Genomic DNA, 21,583 nt, shown 5'->3' on the forward strand with positions numbered 1-21,583 from the left:
CGCAAGGCCTGGACCCGCAGCTGGCACACCGTGCCCCGCAGGACCGTGTCACATGTCTTTCTTGGCCCTCAGGCCTGTCTCATTTCTCTTCCCCTTTCCTGTGTAAAGCTCCTTCTCTACACATATGGCTCAAATGTCCTCTCTCAGGGCTTATCAGGGTCCGGCCACAGGGTTCTGCCCTTTGTGTCTCTGCCTGGAAGGCTCTCTCCACTGAGGCTTGCTTCCCCGCTCACATGGTCAGCAGCAGCCCCTGTCGCACACTTTGTCACGACACTCCTACCATTGTAGAAATATGGCAGGAACAAATACATCCACTTGTTCATCTATTAGTATCTATTTTTACCCCTACCCCAAAAGGGAAGCGTCACAAGAATGAGTGCTGCTGTGTGCCCTGCTGTACTGCTAGGGCTCATAGCACCACGCACAAGAGAGACGCTCCAAACGTGCTGGCTGGACAACGGGCTAACTCTTACCTGCCTACTAAGCCAAATGAACGCCACACAATCCATCATCCCTACAGATAAATCCCTGGAGGGCCTTTGCCGCCAGGCCTGTCCTGGCATTCTATCCTCTTTCTCCATGTTTCTCTGCAGCCTTTCAGTCACGTTCTGGTAGCTTCTACTTGGCTTTTACCTTCCCAAACACCCACTCCCACCCCAGAGTTCCACGTATGAGAAACGCTGCAGAGGTCCAGCAACTCTGGTCTCTTTCCAGCTTGACCATTGTGTTTGGGACTTGAAGAATTTAATCTCCTTTAAACTCACCCACAGGACTTTATCCACAATGACTTGTAACAAATGATTGTGGATTGAGACTTACCAATTGAGCATTCGGCACATGGAAGCTAAAAAATAGCAACCTTTGCCCTGGGCAGTCTGTGACATGGGGGCACCTGCTACAGCTTGAGGGCAGGAAGGGTAGAACGGAGAGATGAGTGGGCAGTCCTTCACACCTGCTAAAGGACACACAAAATGCAGAGCCTGACAAATCTCCACGCCGGTGAGGAGGGAGGCGGATGGTGAGAGCGGAGTAAAATAGATCCTCAGACACACGAGACACACTAACAAAGAGGAAGGCAACTTAAAAGGCCTTGACATTCAACTAGAATGCAAATATTAAATGTGAACACCCCGAAAATGCTAAGTAGAAAATGAATAGCTTTAAGATATTTATCGGAAAACAAAGAATTCAAGCAGGTAAGTATTCAAATCCAAAGGAACAAGCGGAAGAAAATAGTATAAGTAAAAATCAACACATTAAAAAATATCATAACAACACCAGGTTGGTTCCTTTTTTTTTTCAAACATTTATTTACTTTTATTGGAAAGGCAGATTTACAAAGAAGAGATACAGAAAGCTGGTTCACTCTCCAAGTGGCTGCAATGGCTGGAGCTGAGCTGATTTGAAGCCAGGAGCCAGGAGCTTCCTTCAGGTCTCCCACGCGGGTGCAGTGTCCCAAGACTTTGGGCTGTCCTCGACTGCTTTCCCAGGCCATAAGCAGGGAGCTGGATGGGGAGAGGAGCAGCTGGACATGAACCAGCACCCAAATGAGATCCCAGCACGAAGAGCGCAAGGATTTACTCACTGAGCCACCGTGCTGGTTCTTTATAGTTTGATAACATAGACGTATGTCAAGATCAAGAAAGAAAAAAAAACAGACAATTCCAAATCAGCAGAACGAAAACTGAGAAATAACGACAGACACATCAGAAGAGTGGAAACAGTCTCGATGTCCTGACATGGGGACAGGGTGGGGTCCTCTCGAATACGAACCACTGAGAGGATCGTCTAGAACGACAGCAGTCAGCGGCTCCAGCAGGGCACTCCGGGGAGCCTGCTGAGAACCGTGGGATGATGCGGGGCGGAGGCGGAGAAGGGAAACAGACCTCATGCTCTAAGTTTCAACAAGCCCCGGTGGTTTCTCAGCAGGGCAGGTGCGTCAAGGATGTGTCTTGTAGAAACGAGGAGACTGACAGGAGACGATGAGAAGGGCCTGACTAGGATTTGGGAAGCAGAGACAAGCTCAGCAAATCACAGGAAGGGAAAAATACATGGAGTTTTCAAGCACCAGAAGCATGTGCGGAAGTGGGCGTGGGGGAAGGGTGAACAGGAGACCGGAGGCAGGCCCTACAGCTTCAGTTGGAGTTGGGGGTGGAAGCCACACACACCTACAGGAACCGGTAACTCCATGTTTGTCATTGCTTCCAAGACATTTCATCTTATTTGTCCCTCACTGGCCTGTAGGATCAACCATCGGGTCACAGAGCTCTTGAGCATCTAAGCCAACTTGGCAAAGGCGACCAGACAGGAAGTTGGTCAGCTATCTGAAAAACACCAGTGAGGCACCGACTCCAAAGCACAGCCCAGGTGAGCATTTCTCTTCCACCGGCTGCTCACTGGCTCAGCTGTGTTCTGTCTGCAGCAAGTTCACCGCTGAAGAGTCCAGACCGTGCAAGGCAAGGTCACTTCTGCAGAGCCAGAGGAAAAAAACGGGCACTTGTTCGTCCATTTCCTTTGCAACTGGAGAACAGACTGGGGGAGTTGAGCTCTGCCAACCAGGCAGCTCTGCCAGAAGCGGAGATGTGACAGCAGAGACCTTTCTCAATCTCTCCATCTTTTCACTCGCTCCCTCTCTCCTTAGCAGAGGCAGAGGCCCTTCCTGTAGAAGAATCCCTGAGACAGAGGTGGCTTCGAGGATGGCAGGGCTGGGAGATTAAGTTAAGGACATGACAGAGAGGTGCTGTGGGCGAGAGCTGGCAGAGGTGGCACTTTCTCGTTAGGCCAGTTCTGAGTTCAGTGTTGGGTGCTGCTCCAGGAAGTGCAGCGTGTTCGTCAGCGGCTCTTCTGCCTGGTCGGCAGGTCACTCCTGGGGCCTGAATCAAGGCACCGTGGCTGCCGACCTTCAGGATCGCAAACACTTGATATGTGTGTTCATTCACTCACAATCAGTTGAACATGAGTTCTCCCACATACAAGCTGGAAACACAAGGTTATCTATTTTGATTTATTAAAATGTATTTATGATACTGTTAAGTAAAAAGAAGGTACAAAATAGCATAGAGTACTTATGTTACAGACAGGAAAAAACTACACCGAAATGTTGATAGCTGTTCCCTTGGTCTGCTGGTGCAATGAGTGACACTGATTTCTTCCATTTTCCTAACACACAGTTGATTAAATTTTCTACCATCTACATATCCTTCTCGCATGATACTTTTTTAATAGATGCATAATTATGCAACTTAATGTGGTGTCGTGTGATGTCTTGGCAAAGCTATGCAGGTATGCAGACCACACTTGAAACATTCTAGGAACGGGTTCCTTGCCATGGCCTGGTGACCCTCCAAAGGAGAGTATGGGCACACTTCAGCTCCCTCCCACTCCCTGCTCATGGGAAACTGGGGAATCCTGGCCATTCCCAGCTTCAATCCTTCCCCACCCCTCTGCTGCCCCCCAGCTCCTGCCTACCCTCCCACTACTGTCTATTCACAGAGGGGCCCACCTGAAGGTGGTTCACCAGGCACATGCTGCCCCGATATACTATGACTCAGAACAGGCCTGGCACTAGCACCAGTCTCCGAGGGCACACACCTACTGCAGTCTCCCGCCAGCGTCATCAGTAACGGCTCTGTTCATCTCCTCCCTTGGAGTGCTCATGTGGTTCCACAGCTGGAGATGTCCTAGTGTGTTTGCTGTTGCTGTAATAGGATACCATTGGTTGGGTATGGCCTGCAGAATGGAGGTTGACCTGGGTCTCCCACCTGCTAGCTGGGACGTCCAAAGCTTGATCTCAGCACCTGCTAGGGGCTTCCTGCGGCACTGCAACTCGGTGAACTGCATCGCTTGGCCAGACGCGGCGAGTGTGTGTGAGCCTAGCTCCCCCTTCCTCAGCTTCCATCAGCCCAGTCTGACCTCAACCCAGTGACCACCAACTATCAACCTAGGAATATGGAAATTGTGTATCCAAGAGAGGAGAGTCAAGAGTGCCGGTTCCAGACAGCCCCAGGCACCTGTGACTACCTCCTCTTGGGGCTCTCCGTGTCCTTCACACGTTCATTTTGGGACACGGGAGAAGCACACACTTGTGGACAGCCCCTTTTCACCAGCTGGGACTCAGAGAAGACATGAGGTTTCTGATGTGTTCTCAATTCTGCCTGCAACCTTGCTAGGGAACACTGAACATTCGGGAGCCCCCTAGGCAAGATTCTGTGCCCTGGTAGTGGCAGCGGAAGACCCCGGCAGTACCCCACGTGTCTGCAGCTGGGACCTGAGATCTGATCAGCAACAAGACGTCGGAATGAGATTACAGCTTCCTGCTGCCGTGTTCAGAAAGCGCACTGATCGAGCCAGGAAGCTTCGCCACCGGTCTTACCTTTCCTTCACAAAGGCCGCAGAAAGCCAATCTGGGCATCTCAACTCCGCAGTTCTGCTGCTCTTTCAAAACTGCTCGCTTTGCTCTAACACAGCATCTACATTTCATAAATCCTGACTCTTAAAAATCAAGCCATGAAGCCACACCCATCTTCCCAAGAGTTCAGCACCACTTTGCAAAGTAGCTGGATCTCACAAGTACTTTAAAGCCCAAGTAAAATAGCTAGCCAAATTCCAAATATTACACATAATCTCCATTGCACAGCTTTCAGAGCAGACAATAACCGAGTCAGACGCCTCCTTCACAGGCTTCCTGGCTGTGCTTTCCTCAAATTCATTCTGCACTTCAGAGTCAAGGTTACAACAGCAACAGTTCCAGACATAAGTGCCATTAAACTGAAGTCCAAGCCTCATCAGACCAGCAGTCCTTAAGGACTGACCCTTCATGCCCTGGAAAGGGTGCCATGGCAAGCAGACCCGCCACAGGCAGGCACGTAAACACAGAACAATGCTGCGTGCAGAGGACTCAAAGGCCTTCAGCTCCCAGGTTCCCAAACACATTGTTTTCTAGGAAATCAAACAAAAGGTGCTTAACAAACAGTGCAGCTGAGCTAAATCTTTTTTTAATAAATCGTGCACACTGGGATTTTGGTGGCTGGCTTCTCAGGGAATTAGAACATTCAGCTGATGAAGAGAGGATTGAAGGTCACGGCTGTGTGACGCAAGCTCCGGCCAGGGCTGGCTAGACTGGGCCACACTACCGCCCAGCTGCACACTACAGGTCACACCTCGGATGTCCTGGTCTGCAGCACCTCACAGGTAAACGCTGGCCACCTGCTGGGAAGGGAAGAACCTGCCTACAAGTCATGGGGGGCTGCCTCGAGTCAGCAAGAGCCGCGTCCTTGGGGAACTCCACAGACAGCTGAGAACGGTGAGGAGCCACTCTCCTCGGGCTGCAGCGTGAGTGGGTTTTACACTGAAGTTATAAGGAGTTGAAAACACTGAAGATGCTGAGGTGCTGGAAGCATTGCACAGTCCACCGAGTTTTGCAACGAAGCAGCAGCCAATGGGCAGCCCTTACCAATAACCAGGCTCACACAGAAACACGATTACAAACACTCCAAGCGCACCAAGCACCTGTGATCTAAAACAGATCGAATACTTAGAAACTGGTAGACCATATGTAAAACCGTTTCTCTATTCCAATTATGAGTTCAGTGACTAACAGGCAAAAACAAAACACATTATTCTTAAGGCTATAATGATATTTTCAAATTAGAAGCATACAGTGGGCCCAGCGTGATAGCAGAGTGGTTAAAGTCCTCGCCTTGCACACCTGGGATCCCATATGGGCGCCGGTTCTAACCCAGCAGCTCCACTTCCCATCCAGCTCCCTGCTTGTGGCCTGGGAAAGCAGCAGAGGACAGCTGCTTGGCCCGCTGTGCCCACAAGAGCACAGCTCCTGGTTCCCGACTGTTATTACTTCAGTCTAAACCATGAAGACGTCTGAGAAATGAGGGAGTAGGACTAATGTTTTCTTTTTCCCATGGCTTCCTTCTCACAGATAACCAGTAAGACGGGAGACGAGTTACAAGGCACTGTGTTGCACTGGCTATACCCGCAAAAATCCTGGACCTAACAAGCTACATTTCAGCTCCTGTACCATCGTGGACAGGCTATTTAGCCCATGTGTGCATCTGTAAATCAGGGCCTTGCTACAGACGCACACAGCCTATCTTACAGCATGGGGAGGATCCAGGAAGTTAATGTAACCCAAATGCTTTGAGCAATGGCTTATACTGCTTATAGTGAGCCATACACAAATGTTTGCTGTTTTATTACTACTAGGTTTTCTCTTTTAATACTTATTTTTATTGGAAAGCCAGATATACAGAGAAGAAGAGGGACAGAGAGAAGGATCTTCCATCTCCTGGTTCACTCCTCAAGTGGCTGCAATGGCCGGAGCTGAGCCAATCCGAAGCCAGGAGCTAGGAGCTCTTCTGGGTCTCCCATGCGAGTGCAGGATCCCAAGGCTTTGGGCTGTCCTCGACTGCTTTCCCAGGCCATAGGCAGGGAGCTGGATGGTGGGAAGCGGGGCGGCTGGGATTAGAACCAGCACCCATATGGGATCCCAGGTGTGCAAGGTGAGGATTTTAGCCACTAGGCTACAGCAGCAGAGAGTCAGGCCAACTCCCCTGGAACCAGCTCAAGTCACCGCGAGCTCAGCCCTTGCCTCACTTCCTTCCCTCGCCTTCCAGAATTCCCTCAGGAGCTTCTCCTTACCAAAGCAGCACCTATGAGCTTTGTGATGTCTGCGCCTAGGAGACGGATGACAACAGTTACAGACTGGCCAGCTGCAGTGTCCCCAACCTTGTATGAATGGACAGCAATGATCACCAGGACTCTGGTGAAACCATCCACCACAAAGAGGAGTGATGAAGAGAAAGAAGGGATGTAGACACGCCCACTGTGACTCCCCAAGGGGAGAGAAGAGGCGAAGGTAGTGGGAAAGAAGTGGACAGCGCAGATACCAGAAAGAAACAACACCTGAGTCTCCCACCTGCATCAACACTTCCCTTTGCTTCATCCAGGGGAGCCTCAGTTCACAAGGATGCACAATGATCTCCCCAACACCATGTGCTCCTCTCCGCATTAACATACCTCCCCAAGGGATGCTGGCCCCTGTGCAGCCATCACGTACCTCCCCAAGGGATGCTGGCCCCTGTGCAGCCATCACGTACCTCTCCAAGGGACGCTGGCCCCTGTGCAGCCATCACGTACCTCTCCAAGGGACGCTGGCCCCTGTGCAGCCATCACGTACCTCTCCAAGGGACCCTGGCCCCTGTGCAGCCATCACTGACTGTAAATTCAGAACCTGCCTTTTCTCTTCCAGGAGGTACCACGTTGTGCCTTGCCTGAAGCAAAACAGACAAGCTTCTCACATTCCACTGTCCCCGCCCCCAGCAACCTGCAAATATCTCACATGTTAGTGCTGAGCGGAGCACATGGTGTTGGAGATCATTGTGCATTCATCCACAGTCTCGCTCCCCTTGAAGAAGCAAAGGGGAGTGTTTGTGCAGGTGGATGACACTGCCCTGAGGAACACTGGTGTAGGTAATATGGAGTCCCCAGCTGAAGATGGTTCCATTTTAGGATGCTCCAAAAGCGAGCCACTCTCAGTAGAAAGCGTACTTCACACTGAGTTTGCACCTTCTCCAGGGCTTGCCATATGCGGTGCAATCCGTGTGATCATCTCCGGAGAAGCAGGGCAGCCAGGGCGACTGCAGCTCTCAGCAGCCACAGAAATGGTACTCCACCACGCCCTGCCGCGCTGCCGCGCTGCCTCCTGGGCAGCTTGTGGGTATTATAAGTTCTGTTGACTTTGCTATTTTCAACTTCCGATGGATTTACCTGGGCACAGCCGCACTGCAGCTGAGTAGCATCTGTATTTACTCACAAACCCCTATGAACACGTTCATCCTTCCCTAGTTCCAGCACTCAGCTCTGTCCACTGCATTTTGACATTTAAAATATGTTACATTTATGTGTTTCACAGTAATTCAACTGCCAATCCTTTGCTGTGTTCTAGGCTTTGCTCTCCAAGCGATTTGCACGATTCCTGCACACACGTAGGGAAACACAGATAAAAAGGAAAGTACACTCCAACAGCTCTTCTATTTATAGCCAAATACACACAGTCCTGGTGATTGGCGACTAGGCTGTTGGGAGAGCACACCAAATAGGAGCGCTGCCAGCAGCCGCAGCACAGCGCGCTCCAGCCAGGGCTCCTGGTAGCAGCAGAAAGCTCAAGGGACCCAGGCCAAAGTTGACTCTGGTGAGTCCCTGGCTTGCTGAGAGGCCAGTCTGTTTGGTCTGTTTGTTTCTCCTTTCTTTCTTCCCTGACATTCTTTTCCTTTTATAGAAAATGGCTAGGGGGGGAGGGGTGGGGGCAGTGTGGTTCGGTGGTGGACTTTAAAGCAAGAATCTCAAAGCCCTTAAATCCAATGGCATAACGTTAACTCAATCTTCCCTAAAAGTTTAACAGAGAATAGGGCGAATTTCTCTTAAAGATAAAATAGAATATACTAAAAAGCAACTGGTTTCCAAGTCTATTTGTTTATTCATCTTGTGGGATACACATTTGCATATGTATAATGCCAAAATGTGGGCAGGAAGGTGCATATTTTGGAAGGATGAGAGGGAGAGAGCATGAATTACTGCTAGAGTCCAAATGGCCATGGAGCGCCATGCAAGTTTTTGCCAGGGGTTAGTAAGCTAACACCCATGGGACAGTTCCAACCGACCATCTGACCATCTGTTTTTGTACTGTGTAGGAGCTCACCATGATTCTTATCCTTTTAGATGGCTGAAAAGACTCAGAAAAAGAGTCAAAATTCTGTGACGTGAAAACAATACAAATCTCAAATTCCGTTGCCCATAAATAAGCTTCCACTGACACCCAGCCACACTCCCTGGCTTCCACACCGTGCACAGCCACGCCCACACTGGGATAGCAGAGCAGCTAGCTGTGACAGAGATCACACCGCCTCGCAAACCCTCCACGGAAAGTGTGGGGCTCGCAGGTTGGGAGGAAGCAGTAGGCGTGGCCCTTCTGCTCATCACCACCAAGGAACTGACCAGGGTCTCACTGCTCCAGTCCTACAGAGGACACAGAATGACAGCAGGGATGCTGAGGCCCAGCCCAAGCTGAAGGCGTGTTTGTTGGTGGTGGCCTAATGATGGCATCCTGTTGCAACACTCCCAGAGCTCCCCAGTGAGACGGAGGCGCCAACAACCGTCTGAGTTGGGGGGAGGAGAACAGGCGTGGGGGGTAGAACACTGTGCTTGCCCTGTCCTTCGCTCAGAGGACCTCAGGGAGCCCATCCCAGAGTCCTTTTCTGACACAGTGATGAAGAGCAAGTAAGATCACCATGAGAAGAACATGAGTCCGTTGTGTAGGGCACTAAACACAATGCCCACTTCATACTTGTGATACTCCTCCCAGGAAACCTGCAGGACTCTTCTAGAAAAGCAGGTACAGGCACACACAGGAGCGGTCATGGGACCCCGAAGGCATGATCACACCTGAATCAGATGCACATTTCAAACAACTCCAACAGTCCACGTGGAGCGAAACTCCCCTTGATATCAGCTCAGGAACAAGGATCCTTGCATTTTCAAATTATTGAAAAGATAAGTGAGTGTGGGGGAAGGGAAACAGTGGGAAACTACTACATCTTTGAAGAAATATATTAGGCTAAAAATTAAAATTAACTTGTCCAAGTGAACATCCAGAACTCTGGGGGCTACACCTCAGGCAGCAATGTGACGAGGGCAGAAGAAACTGTGAGGGGTGGGGAGTGGGCGATTCCAAGGAGCCGCAGCCCTGAGGCGCCCTCTGACCTGGGTGCCCAGGCTGCTCCCCTCCCAATACAGGTGACAAGCTGCTGAGAGCCACTCAGCTCCTCACCAGCACCCAGACACCCCTCACTCACTCTGCCACAACGGGGAGAGGGCTGAGGGCTAGCGGTCAAGAACTCGTCCACTCATCTTATTTCACGTCCCATTTTCCACATGAAGAATCTCTTCTTCTGGAAATGCAGTGAATACTCTCAACTAAAGTTTCTTTTTATTATTGGTATGATACTGCAAACCCACAGCACCAAGCACTCGGACACACTAAAGGTTTAAAACAAATGGGGAAATCAAAAACTCTTGACACGGAATGATTGTATGTTACAACAATACAAGCATTCATATGATGGCACAGGGTAAGAAAGGGTGTTCAGAATGCATGGTGGGGCCCATTTGTGGGGAGACCAGTTTCACGGGCTGTCGAATGAATAACTAGAAAAAGATAGATAATTATAGAAAATGACAGAATATTAAAAATGTAGCAGGTGACAACAGTTGTTGGATGAAACTTGCTCCTATATACACAGCAGCAGTTCTAGGTTGTGCCATAAGTTATAGTCTCACTAGGACTCATGGTCAAAAATGCTTCAGTCTGCTGCAGTGCGGAGTCATGTGCCCTGGTGAGACTGAACATAAAACCCTAGGCCACTCAACAGCCAAGGCAGCAGGTAGCTGTTCCTGGTAAGTGGGATTTCTTTAAAAGACAAGATCCTCCACTACATTTGAAATATGCCACAATTCACAGGAGAAAAGAAATTTCTGTAAACTTGTTAGGTATATTTCTCTAAAATCAGGTCAACCTGTTAATGAACACGGAAGTGATCCCAAGGCACAAATGATGACACGATCTCGAATGATGGCTGATGTACTCCTTTATGTAAAAAAAGCATTCCTCCGTGTTTCACACTCATCAAACACTAATTAATGCACCAGGAAGCAGAAACAAAGAAGGAAGTTGCAGAGGACGCTCGGTGGCCAGGGCCAGCATTCCCACTACCACACTCAACAGCCTCTCAGTCCCTTCACACAAAGACAAGACATTTCTATTCTCCAAAACAGCACATCTGAGAAAAGAAAAAGCTGCTCCATGTTTGAGCACTTAAAAAGTCTCTCATATTCCTAGGCATTCTTTTAACTACATTCCCTTGAATGTCAAATAACCAAAAGTCGGGCACCCCCACAATAAAATGACTGGAAATCAAGCCATTCATTCATAAGGATGTGATGACACTGATCATAAAGGCGGAAACATGTCCATAACATAGTAGCTGGCACAGTGCAGGTCTCAGGACACGGGACGGCACTCCAGGGCTTCCCTGGATGGGGACAGTGCTCCAGGGCTTCCCTGGATGGGACAGCATTTCCAGGGCTTCCCTGGATAGGGACGGTGGTTCCAGGGCTTCCCTGGATGGGGACGGCGATCCAGCGGTTCCCTGGATGGGACAGCATTTCCAGGGCTTCCCTGAATGGGGACGGCATTCCAGCGGTTCCCTGGATGGGACAGCATTTCCAGGGCTTCCCTGGATGGGGATGGCGTTCCAGGGCTTCCCTGGATGGGTACGGCATTTCCAGGGCTTCCCTGGTTGGGGACGGTGTTCCAGGGCTTCCCTGGATGGGACAGCATTTCCAGGGCTTCCCTGGATGGGGATGGCGTTCCAGGGCTTCCCTGGATGGGTACGGCATTTCCAGGGCTTCCCTGGTTGGGGACGGCGTTCCAGGGCTTCCCTGGATGGGGACAGCATTTCCAGGGGTTCCCTGGATGGGGACGGCGTTTCAGGGCTTCCCTGGATGGGGACGGCGATCCAGCGGTTCCCTGGATAGGGACAGCAATCCAGCGGTTCCCCGGATGGGGACAGCAATCCAGGGGTGCCCTGGATAGGGATGGCGCTCCAGGGGTGCCCTGGATGGGGATGGTGCTCCAGGAGTGACCTCGATAGGGACGGCGTTCCGGGGGTGCCTTGAGATGGGGACGGTGCTCCAGCGGTTCCCTGGATGGGGACGACGTCCCAGGGGTTCCCTGAGATGGGGACAGCATTTCCAGGGGTTCCCTGAATGGAGAAAATGGTTCACAGTTCCCCCGAGATGGCCTAACACAACCTGATCAAAACCAGATGGGGGTGATTTCAAAGACGGGGTGATTGAAACAGGGCCAGGGACTGAACAAACGAGTAAAGGTGGCCAAGATTCTAACCTCAACTTAAGTAATCAGCCTCAGGTGAGCCCATCAGTTCGCACTCCCTGGATGTCCTGCAGGAGCCAGCAGAGGTGCTGAGCCGGAGGGGTCATGGAGAGATGTGGGTGGGAGAAGGAAAGCAGCACACGATCTTACGATCTGGGAATACAGTTGGAGTGGCAATATCATTCAGAAATTTAAGACATACTGTGTCTGAAGGTGAGATGGAAATGACCCTATCAAGAATGGTGGAAGGTGACAGGAACCAACGTTGAAGAAGCTTGTTGCAAACATTCCAATAAAAGCTTTACCACCATGTGGGGGCCTGTGGCTAAAGTCTTCACCTTGAATGCGCCAAGAGCCCATATGGGCACCAGTTCTAATCCTGGCCACCTTGCTTCCCATCCAGCTCCCTGCTTATGGCCTAGGAAAGCAGTGGAGGACAGTCTGAGTACCTTCACTTCCCCAGGGCTTAGGGGAAGTGTCAGAGACACGTAGTCTACACGATACCATACCGGCAGAACTAAATCACCCAGAGTGGTGAGGTGCTCAGCAACCCACTGCTAACTGGCTTTCTTCCCTCCCAGTTCATTTTCTCCACTCAGCCCGTTGTGCTGCTTGGGCTTGCTTCCCAAATAAACTTGTGGCGGGATCCCCATCCAAGAACCACTTCGGTATTGTGTCTGCAGAGGCCAGGGTAAAAGACTTCTTCCTTCATTCTTCCCACCTGAATTCCCTCCATCTACGGCAGAGAGCACTCATCCCTTTCATTAAGCATTTACAGATCCATTCCTAATGCAAAGAGTTTCTCTGTGTGCCTGGAGGGTATACCCTGATGAATAAAACAGTACTGGCTTCAAGCAGCTCCCATGGGAGACTGGGATATGACACAGCAAGATTCCAGAAGATTCTAGAAGATTTAGACCACAGAAGAGGCAAAGCAGCTCTAAGGACAGGAACTACTTTCAACAGGGTAGTATTTCATCACTACTCAGACAGAATTACTCTTCAGGCATTCTCCATCAAATATATTTAGATCAAGCTATATACCTTCTTAAAAAACCCAGCACTGGGCCCGCTGCAGCAGCCTAGCAGCTAAAGTCTTCACCGTGCACACCCGGGATCCCATATGGGCACTGGTTCTAATCCTAGCAGCCCTGCTTCCCATTCAGCTCCCTGCTTGTGACCTGGGAAAGCAGGGAAAGACAGCCCAGAGCCTTGCGACCCTGCACCTGTGTGGGAGACCTGGAGGAAATTCCTGACTTCGGTCTGGTTCAGCTCCAGCCGTTGCGGTTGCTTAGGGAATGAATCATCAGACAGAAGATCTTTCTCTCTGTCTCCTCCTCTCTGTATATCTGCCTTTCCAATAAGAATAAATAAATCTTGATAAAAATAAAAAATAAAAAACCAGCGCTAGCTGACAGGTCAGCCCAGACACGGTGCAGGGTAACTTAGCCTAAATGGCGACGCCTAGGCGATACCCTAAGCAAAGCATCTTCACTCTGAATTCTGCATGGATGGCGCCATCAGGTGTGAACCATGCATCCAAGAACCCACAGAGCTCTCCTGCTGTGTCTGTCCCCACCTTGGGACCTTCCGTCCTGATTCTCTGCCCAGTGGGCGCTTCTCCAGACACGCGCATGCCTTATGCCCGCCCACCTTCCGTCCTCTTCACTCCAGGCCTCCTGACCATCCTCCTCCAAACAGCACCAGCCCCAGACACTGTCCCCTCCACTGCCTTCCCCGGTTTCTTCACCTTCAGTGAACACCTGACATATTACGCATTTGCTTGTTTATTTTTAACCCCCTCCCATCAAAAAGCCTCTAATCCCAACAGGTTCCCCCTCGCGCTGCATCCCTGGCTTAGAAGACTGTCTGGCACAGAGCAGGTGTTCCATAGGTATTTGGCGGAAGGATGAATATACTCCCTCACTGGAACTCAAAGTCACCAGTCACCGGCCACAGCGGACGTGCCGTACAGTCACCGGGAATCAGGACAGGAGCGTGGAACGCCCGGGCCTAAAGCACACACTACTTTTTTGTGGGAAAAATTCGGGGGTAGGGAGGGTAAGTTTTCAATATGTGTGGCAAGTACCAGTTAGGCAGTTTTCATTCCATCATAAAAATGTACAGTCACAGACTCTAACATCCCGTGTCTATTGGGTGAGGAAAACCATTGGCGTTTTAGAGCTCAGAATGACAGTATCCCTCACTACACAAACTTAATTGGGGTGTGTATTTGTGGTAAATACATACTGAGTACCTATGATGGATACGGTGTTGGGCGAGCGTTACATCTGACTTTTCTTGGAGGAGTTAATTTTACACCTCACTGTGAGGCCACACCTGTGGTTACACAGACAGGAAAAGCTCACCTGACAACACTGACATGGTCTCTCCCCATTGCTTCCTTCTACATTCTGATATATTTAAACTCCTCCACAGGAAAGACTTCAAGTGGCAAACGCTCTTCTCACCGCGTTAGGGGAGGAAGCAGAGCAGGGGCATACTGTGTTCAGCAAGTTTACACTCTCACAGAAATGCTCCAAGGTGTGGCCAAATTCTAGCGACACAGGACTGACTGGGTCCACTGTGTACTCCTGCTCCTGGCTGGGTGACAACCTTTTCATCCACGGGTGACCCCACCAGACTTCCTCATTCCACTCCTGGCTTCCACCTGCCCACCTCCTCTAGGCCGTGACCAATTCCCTCAAAACTCCTGTGTTTCAGGCTCCTCCCACCAGTACCCTCCCCTTTCCTACCTCCGCCTCACATTGTTTCTTTCTCTGCCTTCCAAAGCTTCTCCTCATCTGGCAAGGCAGGCTCACGCCTTCTTGGCCTCTACTCTGTGGTTCCTCTGGCCTGGGAACTCCTGCAGCACCCACCCCCACTGGAGACAGAGTGGGCTCCGCTGCTCGCCGTGACCCCCATTTGAGGGAGATTAGAATGAGGTCACTTCATCCTTGGAGGACAAACACCCTACACGTGTGCTTCCCTTTAGGACTCACAGGTCAACTTTCAATGTCTCTTACTTCCAAGTATTGTGAGGGAAAAAAACACTTTTGAAGAGCTCCAATAAACAGGAAAGAAAAGCATCGCTGTTACTTGAAAGCAAATGGGAGGCCCGTGCAGACCAGGGACTACTGTTGGCAAGGCTGCACGCGGGACGCAGGGACCTCACTCACCTTGGCAGCCCAATCTGCGTTCTAAAAACCCTCACCTGTGCATTAGCAGCAAGTAGTCAACCCTGAGTCATCCTCTGTGCTGTTGTGTAACTCCCCTGTCTGAAGGGTTCCTCTCCCTTAGGCAACTGCTCATAGCCTGAAACTTTCGGCTCAGACATTCGCATCTCTGGCTTCATTTGCAGAGATAAAGACGTGGCCTTCTTTTTTCAAAAACACCAAGACCTCTTCGACTGGCTTTTTGATTCCATTAGGACTTTGCCCAGAAAGATTTGGCAGAACTTGTAACAGAATAAAGAACTCAGATCCAAAACTCATCTTTACAAATAGACCCTTGCACCTTGGGTCAGACCCAGCAGCCTCACATCACGATTTTAGAAGCCTGAGTTGAAGGCCATGGGGAAGCTGACTTTACAGCAGAGCTTCAACAACACCTGGTCTAAACACCATCATTAATTAAGGGCCAGTAAACGGAGGGGGAGGGAGGGAAGCAGCGGAGACAGCCCTCATCCTGCTCTCGCCAGTGTAGCCATCATGTCATCTTGCCCAGGAAACAAAAGCGAAATATTAGAAAAAAAAAAACCCTTTGGTGTCAACACATTATGTATTACTCTAAAGCCACGGCTGCTGCAGGCTTTCCAGAGAGGACTGGCGTGGCCAGCTTGGGTTCTCACAGCAATGCAGCAGAATTGAAGGTGCTATGGTTACAGTATCTCCTAAGCAGGTTAATCTAGTCATGCTACATTTCAGGAAAAGAAGAGTCAATGTCTTGAGTGTGAAGGTGCATTCTTTGCCTCCCAATATTGCAAGAGAAATGCAGACAGCAGGCAACCAAACTGCAGTGGACCCCACAGGGTTATGCTGGTTCATGTGCTCTCTCTCTCCACTCAACCCTACACAACCCTATCCTGGTCATGCGGAGACAATTGAGCAGCCAGTCTGCAAGCGGTTCTGTGTCCTGGTTGCCTCTGGATGAGTTAGCAGCAGCCAGACATGTTCCACATTCCCTGCCTGCTGGCTACATCCAGTGGGAAGGCAGGGGCTTCACCCCCCCTCCCCAGGTCCCCATCACCGTGGCTTGTGGGAGACTGCGGTTCCGAGTGATACACACAGCACCACCTAGCCATTGTGAGAGCCGGAGAGCGGCTGTCACAGCAGAAGAAATAAAGTGTTGCATTTCTTAGAATAACGCCCTGGCTGGGTGATGCTGACCCAAAGGACGCCCACCACTTCCCAGCAGGATCCTGCTCCTCCTTTTAAAGACCCTCTCCCGTCTCGCCAAGCACACCTCCAGAGCTCCTTCCGAAGGAACAGCACAAAGGCAGGAGCCCTTCCACAAGCAGAAGGCCTGCTTGGTTGCAAAGTTGTAGCAGAGGAACCGCGGAAGAATCCTGTCCTTCAGGTCAGACAAGAGATAAACAATAGGAAGTGCTGGGTCAGTCCGAGATCCTTGCTGGAGAGGGGCTGGGGAGAGCGGAGTCAGCGCCCAGCAGCCCCCTTCACACCCCTGAGCCCTGAAGGGGTAGCCACGGTCACTGTTCCCTGCCATCCGGCCCAGGGCGACATGCCCACTTCCACATCCCCAAGTCCAGCGCCCCGAGAAAGGGGAAGTGAGAACCCCCTACCCGCCCGCGGCCGTCCCGCGCAGCTGCAGAGTTGCAGGGTCGAAACAGCACCAAGTCCGGGCGCCAGCGACCTGCGGGTTCCGGGTGCGGCTGGGGCAGCGCCGAGGCAAGCACGCGCTGCTGACCCGGGGTTTTACAAACCCGCGCCCAGCCCCGCCGCCTCCCGCCGCACTTCACACCCCAAGCGCATCCCGGCCGCCCTCGCGGCTTCCTTCACCACGCTCCAGCTCCCGGAGAGCGGCCGGACACGAGCGGCCCTAGCCTGGCGGGGATTCCTGGAAATGTCATCCCCACACCTCGGGTCCACCGCCCCCATTCCTCCGCCGCACGCGCGCGCACACACTCCTGTCGCGGCTGTTAGCAGGCCGGTGCGCGGGTCCCCAAAGCCCCCGTGTGTGGGCGCGCGCCGGACACCGGGCGTCTGCCCTCTGCGCCCCGTGCCACGCCTGGCTGGGGCTGACCGGCTCCAGGCACTGCGCCCTGGATGTCGCCCCCGGCCTCTCTCCACAGCACCATTGTTCCACGCGGCTCTTGCTGCGCCCCGGAGCGCCCTGCGGCGGAGCCCGGGGCTCGGTGAGGGGCGGCTCCGGCGCCGGGCACCCCACCCCCACACACGCCCCGCCACCCGCCGGCCGTGGTACCTTGCCTGACAGCTGGCTCCGCGGGCCCGCGGGAGCGGGCGGCGCTAGTGACAGCGTCGATGCCAAGCCCGGGAATCCAGCTCCGCCGCAGCCGCCGCTCGCCCCGGCGCCACCATCTTCCCCCGCCGCCACCTCAGCCCCGCGGCCGGCTCCGGCTCGGGCCCCTCGGTGCGCGCCCCACCCCCGCCGCCCGCCGCCCGCTCGCCCCTCGTGACGCGCGCCGGGCCGGAGGGAGCGCGCGCGCACGCCGCGTGCCGCCAGCGCCCCTGCCTCCCACGCCCACTCGCGGCCGCGCGCCGCGCGGGCTCGGGCTTCTCGGATGGGCGTGCCACCGCCCCGCGCGGGCCCGCGGCCGCACGCAAGGAGACAGGATGGCGACTGCGGCCCCGAGAGGGCCCTGCCGGCCGCTTGGCACGCTCCCTCGGCGGCAGCCTGCGGCGCTTGCCTCGCCAGGCGCGGAGGAGTTGGCTACGCCGCAGGACCGGAGTGACTCCGAGCTTCCCGCTTCCCCAGCCGCTGGACCGCGGCGCGCGCGGGTCTCCGGACGCGCGTGGGTTCGCAGCAGAGCCACGCCGGCCGGCCTGCCGAGCCCAAGGGCCACTGCCGTCCGAGGAGCCGAAGCTGCCAGCCTCTGGGTTGGGATGCCCGGGAGTCGCCCGGATTTCCTACTGCGGGTTCAGTTCTGGGTGATGGACACTTGAAGCTGGCCTTGAAGCCTGGCTCAGCCCGGGAGGGAGCGGAGACCCTTTCCCGCAGGGACCAGGTGGCAGGTGCTGTGCCGTAATGAAAGGCCTCTCCGGTGGGTTCTGGCGCCAGCCCCATCTGTAAGTGGCAGGGGAACCCAGCCATGCTCCCTCTTCCAGACACACCTTTCTCAAGGATGATAATAACAACGCTCTGTTTGCGGCAAGCTCTCTTCATTACACACCCTCGAATTCTCATTTAGGAAGATGAACATGAGCCTTGGTAATGCAGACACCGTGGAAAATGCAGCTTTTACCACTCCCTCGTTTCTATATTGTTTTGAGCAAACTTCCTGCAGAAAAATCAGTGGGGCAGGGGACACAGCAAGAAACATTCTGCAAGTGTTTTTCTTTTTTTTTTTTTTTTAATCTCATACATGGCTTTATTCATACACAATTACATAAATATATACCTTTTTTAAGTTATTTGCTTCTTTTTTTATTAATTATTATGCATTATGTGACAGTTTCATAGGCTCTGGGGTTCCCCCCCACCCCTCCCCGTGCCCCTCCCCTACGGTGGACTCCCCCCACCCCGTTGCAGCATTACAGTTAAAATTCAATCAAGATTCTTCCCTTGCAAACAGATGCCAAGCACATAGTCCAGCTGCTCATTGTCCAGATGGAATGTACAGTTTCTTGGGGAGACTATTTAGCTGCGATCAACCCCTAGTGGTCTTAATATTTCTCTAGTTATGAATCACTGCCAGTCTCGCCACTCCCAGTTTGATGAGGTTGTTGTAGAGTTCACTGGTTGACACTGTCCATCATAGAGTCTTCATTCGCCCGGTTTTCGCTGCCAACATATATCTGAGATGGTTGATTGACCCGTTCTGTCCTCTGTCTTTTTCTTGGCTAGGGTTCTGAGTCCAGCTGGTCATCGCCACAACATCATGTGAGTCTTGCTTTGTACTTCACAGCCAGTCTCTGGCGGGCGGGGCGGTGGTGGAGGAGGGTGGCATTACCAGGGTATCCTACTCCTACCAAGGGGCCTTTTAGTAAAATGTAAATGTAAACATTTTATGCCAGCGAGTTGTATCTTCATGCCGGTGCTGTGACATTGCTTGAGCAGGTTCCCATCTCCCTCCAGTTTTTGGAGTTGCCAGGCCCAGTCTTTCCGACATTGCAGACATGTGGCTAAACAGAAGCTAAACCCTCAGATCAAAGAAGAGGAACCGTGGGTAATTGTCACCTGCAAAGGCGCTGGAGCTGCACAGGGCTCCAGGACCAGGCCAAGGCTTTCCAAGGAATTGTCGCTGCCGGCTGCCCACGAGAGGCAGCAGTGAGAAACTCCAGATAGAGGGGGCCAGGAGGGCAGGCGTGGCGAGCTGTTCACAACCTGGGTGTTACCTGGGACCCCAGAAAGCCACGGAAGCCTTCTGAGGGTGGAGGCAAGGCAAACAGGTCAGCTCCTGAAAGCCTTTGGTGGAGGGACAGCGCCGGGGCAGGGAAAGCCTGTGCCGTGCAGGGAGGGCTGGCTTCCGTGTCTGCAGGCGCTGCCCCCCATGTGGCTGCCTCGGGGGCTTGCCCAGCACCTCTTTCCATCTGTGGGTGTCGGGGTTTCCGGTTGCAGGAGAAGATGGCCATGCGCACCTTGAGTCCTCTGCTGTGGTCTCAGTCTGACAGGTTCTTGGGCTCCTGAGTAAGAAACCCAGGATTGTTCCTCATAATACTTCACCTTCAAACCTTACACTCCAGGATCTTTGTGCAGACAAATGGAAACATTTGGAATGCCTGTGCAGAGAATGAAGGGCCCTGTCTGTGGGAGCACATCTCCCTCCTTCCCTGGCCCCCTGGGAAAATCCTGCACATCCTTAATCCTTCTGGGCAGTGTGAGTCGCTGTGTCCAGGGCTCACATTAACTCAAGGTCTGATTGGCACATCTTTGTAGGCAATGGGGAGACTCATAAAACATTTATGTGTCTTTTTAAAAATTTATTTTATTATTTTATTTGGAAGACGGCAAAGAAAAAGACAAATAGGTGTTCCAGCTGCGGGTTCACTCCCCAAAAAATCACAACATCCAGGCCTGGGCTGGGCCAAGGTCGTGAGCCTGAGATTCCATCTGGACTCCTCTGGCCCACGTACACGGGTCAGCTGCACCTTTTCCCCGGGTGCATTGGCAGGGAGCTGGAAGGGAACCTGCGAAGCCCGGGCCTTGCTGCGGCCCTCAGGCGGGGAATGGCAGCTTCCAGCTGACTGCTCAGCTTGCAGTGGCACCACAGGCACCGCCACCATGGCTGGCCTACGTCTTAACCCTTCTTGTCCTCTCGTTTCACGTGCACATTTGCTAAGCCTGTTTTACTGGTCTTTTTAGGCCTTATTGTAGATCTAAGGTACTTCAAATATTTGTTGGTACTTACTGCTAGTAACAAGTCACAGTGGGAATTAGATGTTCCCTAAGGTAATGATGTAGACTGTAGGTCCCCCAGCAGCCATTGCAATAGGGAACAACACCATAGATCCCGTGCCAGGACTTGGGCCTGCATTAAGGCCTTGTTGGCCACTGCATGTGTACAAGTCTGTGTGTGTCCCTTTTAGGGTCCGCTGGCTCCTAGGTGACTCCTGGAACCATGACCTCTGAGGTCCTGGACTTAAGGAGCCTGTCCTGTCCCTGACACAAGCATGACAAGAGGCAGAATCTGTGCACTTTCTCCACTTAGGCTTGACTTTGTTGGTTAAGACTTGAGGATTCCAGGACTCACATACTTGCCTCGCATGTCCCAGGAGTGTGACACGGTCCTCCAGCCCCCAGGAGGGTTCTGGACAGTCAGAAGGGAACACCTCTGATGCTGAGCTCCTCACTGACAACCTTGTTTCCATCCCACTGTTTTTTTAATTAAGATTCATTTCTCAGTGTACCCCCACCAAGCAGCTAGCACATTCTAAGGACTCACAGCAAGTACTTAGCAACCGTTTGTCGATGAATGAGTCACGATGTGTTACAAAGCAACTATAGAAAATGAAATTTTATTTTGATTCAAAAATATTTATTAGTCCATGTCCACAAGAAATCTTCAGAAGTTCATGGAAGTGATTATTATGAAAGAAAGATTATGCATTGATTTGAAAAGTTTCTGCACTAAATTCATTGTCCAATTGCGTTCTCCGTGGGGTGTTTGCAGTATTCTTGTAATTGCTTCAACTGGGTCCTCCAAGAAAATCATTAAAATGGATTTCCTCTACTTTGTTACTATTTTAGTCAGAATTCAGCAATGCATGAAAAAAGTGATAGTATGTTGATGAAAAGATAAAGAGACCCAGTCTTGGCTCCTCTGTCAGTCACGGGCATGTTCACGGACGCTAACTCTCTCTCTCAGGCCTGCCAGAAGTGAGGTGCAGCTGCTGTTCCGTTCAGGCGCTGTTTTAGGGGAGCTTTCACCATCTGCTGCACAGTCGGGATCCAGACGGGCAGGAAGACTGAATATTCCTA

General features: G+C 52.1%; 1 protein-coding gene across 1 annotated transcript in view; it reads right to left on the minus strand.

Moving 5' to 3' along the window:
- Positions 1–17,570, minus strand: part of APBA1 (amyloid beta precursor protein binding family A member 1) — a 121,703-nt gene extending 104,133 nt beyond the window's left edge. The window contains exon 1 of the mRNA XM_058657313.1: positions 17,408–17,570. The gene's annotated coding sequence lies outside the window, so the exon portion shown is untranslated. The remainder of the gene's footprint in view (positions 1–17,407) is intronic.
- Between the last annotated feature and the right edge of the window lie 4,013 nt (positions 17,571–21,583).

Source organism: Ochotona princeps, chromosome 31 (genome assembly GCF_030435755.1).
Source record: "Ochotona princeps isolate mOchPri1 chromosome 31, mOchPri1.hap1, whole genome shotgun sequence".
NCBI lineage: Eukaryota > Metazoa > Chordata > Mammalia > Lagomorpha > Ochotonidae > Ochotona > Ochotona princeps.